A 4772-nucleotide genomic window follows, 5' to 3' on the forward strand; every position below is an offset into this window, starting at 1 on the left:
ATGGTAGAAAGGCTCCAGAGGGTAATTCTGAAGATCATTCATAAGAATCAGTACGACTTCATCAGGCATAAAACGATTGAGGATTGTCTTGCATGGAGTTTTGAATACATTCACCAATGTCAGTAGTCAAAGCAGGAGATTGTTATTGTAAAGCTGGACTTTGCAAAAGCATTTGACACAATTGAGCACTCGGTGATCATAGAGATGTTATCAAAGCTTAGCTTTCCTTCTCGTTGGATAAGTTGGGTTCAAGCTATTCTATCTTCAGGCACCTCAGTCGTGCTACTTAATGGGGTCCCTGAAAAAATCTTTAAGTGAAAAAGGGGAGTGAGGCAGGGTGACCTGTTGTCACCATTGCTTTTTGTTCTTGTTGCTGAGATTCTTCAGTACATCATAAACGGGCTAAAAAGACAAAGGGATTTTGAAACTCCCCATTCCACAGCCGAGCAATGATTTTCCTATTGTACAATACGTAGATGATACTTTGTTGAATATGCAAGCTGATGCCAGACAGCTCTTCTGTCTTAAAGCTATTTTGAACACCTTTGCTTCTTCCATGGGATTGGTAGTAAATTTCAACAAATCTCTCCTGGTGCCAATAAATGTTGCTACTGAGAAAATGAAGGTACTTGCTGGTACTCTAGGATGTCAAATTGGATCTCTTCCCTTCTCTTATTTGGGTCTACCAATGGGGATAACCAAACCAAAAATAGAAGAGTTTGCCCCTCTTTTAGACAGAGTTGAAAGGAAACTATCTGTCTTCTCTACTCTTCTTTCTTATTCAGGTAGAGTAGAATACATCAACACTGTCCTCACTCCTACTGTAACCTATGCCATGTACACCTTCAAATTTCATAAAGGGGTTATTCACAGTGTGGACAGAATCAGGAAGCAATGCCTCTGGAGAGGTAATTCAGAAAAAAAGAGGGGAGGAAATTTAGTTGCTTGGCCTATGGTCTAGAGGCCAAAACACAAGGGTGGTCTTGGTGTCAAGAACTTGAGTCTGTAGAATGATGCTTTACTGATGAAGCAACTACACAAATTCTATTCCAAAGCTGACATCCCTTGGGTTCAACAAGTTTGGTACAAATATTATAGAAATATGGTTCCACACGCTCAAAGAGAAGTCAGGTCCTTTTGGTGGAAGGATATATTTAGGCTGAAGGACCTCTATGGCTTTATCACCACCTGTCAGCTTGGGGATGGCACTTCAATTTTATTTTGGAAGGATAACTGGGCTGGGGATTGCCTTGATGAGTTGTTTCCTAATATTGCTCATTTCGCCAAGCACCAAGACTTGTCTGTTAAAGAAGTGTGTGAAGCTAGCTGCTTGGAGGATCTCTTTGACCTCCCCGTATCTCAAACTGCAGCCCTAGAATTAGAAGACTTAAGAACACTAATTCAGGCCTTTGAGCTCTTGATGGTCCTGACCAAAAGATTTTTTGTTGGGGAAGTGGTAAGTATGCTGCTGCTAGGCTTTACAAGCTAGCCTTCCTAAGTACGCATACACCAGTTGTCTTTTGCATGGTATGGAAATTTAAAGTAACTCCGAGGGTCAAATTCTTTGCCTAGTTGGTCCTGCTGGACAGATTAAACACAAAAAATATGCTTGCGAGAAGAAACTTTAGGGTGCAGCTGAATAGCCTCTGTGTGCTTTGTGTGGATGGTTTAGAGGAAACCATTGATCATCATTTCTTTGAATGTTGCTTTGCCAAGCAGTGTTGGGAAAAGCAGGGGATTTCTTGGGTTGATGATGAAGACATACATAGATGAATCGAACATACTAAACAGCAGGTGGGTCTGCCCTTCTTCGTGGAAATATTTCTCATTGCAGCATGGGAGCTTTGGAAAATCAGAAATATGCTGGTCTTCGATGGAGTCCAAGTATGTTTCAACAATTGGCTCAGGAACTTCAAGGAAGAGGCTACACTACAGTCTTTTCACATTAGTGACACAGATAGAGTTCTAGTTCGGCTCTGGCTTGATGCGTTGTAATTTTGTTTTGTTTTCTCTCTCTCTATGTTGTGGTTGTATAACTCTCTTTTCTCCTCTCCCTCCCCCCCTCCTCCCTTATAAGTATTCCCCTAAACTTTTGTACCTGTTTTATTTAATTATTTAAAATGCCATGGGGAGCTCCCCCATGGTTTTTGTGTCGAAAAATAAATTCAATTCAAGTAGGCTATGCTTTTATCCCCTACCTTGAGCTCCACTTAAGCTTTAGGATAGAAATTAAGGCTAAGAACCATGGCCTTGGTGAGATTTCAAAACACCATTGAGTGACTTGATTGTACCATATGAGGAACTTAGGCAAGTTTTCTTTTCAAAATTTATTGAAAACCTCCAGGAAGTTTGAGCTAAACCAAAGTAGGCAAAAAGTATCTATCTAGCTACACATTCTTGCAGTTGCTTGTGTCAAGGTGAAAGCTATAAGTCCCACATTGCTAAGACTGATGGTGAATTTCTAAGTACTAACATGTTCAACTCAAGAGATAGTATTTGTTTGTATATAAGTTTCTGCAGGGTGTTACATTGTAACACCCCAGAAGAAAAAAACAACAAAAATCTTCTGGAGAATTACCACAGTTCAGCATAAAGAAAACAACCCAACATTAGAGTATGCGGAAGCAACAATAATCATAAAGATCAACTATAAAATATCTTTACTGATCACTAAATTGTCATAACTCATCCAACCAAAAACCAGATCCAACATGAAGCATATAGTTTGAACCAACTAAACAATGGTTACATATTATTATTATTACAACACATGTGTCCCACAGATTATTTGACTCCAAGGTGACGTGCACACTTGTTGCTACTCCCGTCCCAAGCATGCATCTTCTAGGCTCAAACACCTGAGGGGAAAACAACGTGTGAGGTTTATGGAAAACCTCAGCAAGCAAACTGCCTTAACTGAGTTATTCAAATCATAGTTGATTAAATATCAAATTTAAAACATGATAGTAGATACATCCATTGCTTCATAGAACTGTAATGTAAATATATTAAAAGTACAAAGGTGAATGATGCAATGCAATGCAAATGCGAATGATGCCATGCAATACATATGTGAATGATGCAGTGCAATGCAAATGCGAATGATGCCATGCAATGCATATGTGAATGATGCAGTGCAATGCATGACTTCACTTCTACCCACACGTCCCAACAAGAGGGAGTGAGGGCTGCAACCACAAAGCTCATCAATGTGCGCTGCTGTACCGGTACTTACCGCACCAATTTGGCTACGGTTTCCTCAAATGCATATCAACGGGAAGAGTGCAAATGCAAATGTTGCATTGTGAGTAATTCATGTACTTCATAATTCAATAACAAAGCCAAAAGATATAAATCCATATACTTTAAGGTAACTTCAAATTTAGATTAAATGTCTAGTGCGAGATACTAAAAATTAAGTAGAGGCAATTCAAACAACCAAGCTAAAGCATGGGAACCACATCGTCACATTTACTTGCCTTCACTGAAGATCCAAAGTGAGAGCTAAGCACGATCCGAAGGTGCACCACCTGCTCATAAGAACATCTCAGTACTAACACCATCGTACAATCGAAACAAATAACAAATTATACAATTAAAGCGTCCCAAACCCCGTTTAAAACATCTACCATCTCGCTACCGATTGTGACAGCAGCACTGTCCCTTCTCTTTTTCATAGACAAACAACCATACATTAATAAATTACTAAAATCTACCAGATGATAGAAAACTCATTTATGTACAACTTTGGTATTATTATATTTGGCATTAGAGGTCTCCAAGATAGCATAAACATTGACTTAAGTTAACTGAACTTTTCTGTCAGTGAAAACTGGACAGCAAAGTTATAAAAATCATAAATGGAGACATACTCGTCCAAACAACGTGTTCTCTAACAATATGGAAAGATAAAGAAAAACTCTACAACTTTAATTTAGATACCAAGTTCAAATTCTTCCAGTAAAAAGGCCAAAAACGGATTAGATCTAAAACTGTCCAGAAACTCGTCACTGGAAAACAGCCTACTTCACACGATCATATCTCCAAGAATACGGAGGCTATGGGGGTGATCTTGGCGTCAAAAGAAAGATAACGAATTCCTCTACAACTTTGTCCATAGTGGCAAAAATTATTGAGGCCAATAAAACGACCTAAAACAGCGATGAACAGAAACTGCCTAATCTGATGGGGTTTCCGAACGTGGGCGAGATTAACTTCGGGAATTACTCCATCTAAACTCCACTTAAAAAAGATGATTTGATCCATGGAACTTGGTCCAAACAAGGGGATAAAGGTTTGATGTCTTACCAAGAGAAACCGCAGCAAGCACGCCGACAAACCCTAGGCGATTCACTCTTTTCTTCTTCACCTCCCGGTCATCCTCGTCGCTGCGATAGGATCGTGGTTGGATTCCGGAGAAGAACGGCACGTCAACGGCGGCGCAAGCCCTAGGTCTCCTCTTACTCATCTTCTCCCTTCGTTCCTTTGTTCTCCCGTGCTAGAAGACAAGGGGTGGCGGCTGTTGGGCTGGCCAGGACGGTGGGGAAAAGGAAGGGGAAAGGACTACGATGCCGACCAGAGCAGGAGTCGGACTCCAATGGTACGTAGCGGCGCGGTACTGTAGCTCCATAATCACTGTAGCGTTTTTTTTTTAATTTTCCCTTAAATCTTCCAAAATTCAAAGAGTCATGATCCGAACTCTAATCCAAGCACATGAGTAGTCAAACAAAAAGTATTTGACGAGCTCTACGCATTACTAATCTCCGTTCTTT

General features: G+C 40.2%; 1 long non-coding RNA gene across 1 annotated transcript; it reads right to left on the minus strand.

Moving 5' to 3' along the window:
• Positions 1-2643: 2643 nt before the first annotated feature.
• On the minus strand, positions 2644-4544 carry LOC136511525 (uncharacterized). The gene is made up of 3 exons (XR_010772747.1): positions 4309-4544; positions 3480-3530; positions 2644-2858 (listed from the first exon to the last, which is right to left on the minus strand). It is a non-coding gene; the product is annotated as an uncharacterized lncRNA (long non-coding RNA).
• Positions 4545-4772: the final 228 nt, after the last annotated feature.

Source organism: Miscanthus floridulus, chromosome 16 (genome assembly GCF_019320115.1).
Source record: "Miscanthus floridulus cultivar M001 chromosome 16, ASM1932011v1, whole genome shotgun sequence".
Lineage (NCBI taxonomy): Eukaryota > Viridiplantae > Streptophyta > Magnoliopsida > Poales > Poaceae > Miscanthus > Miscanthus floridulus.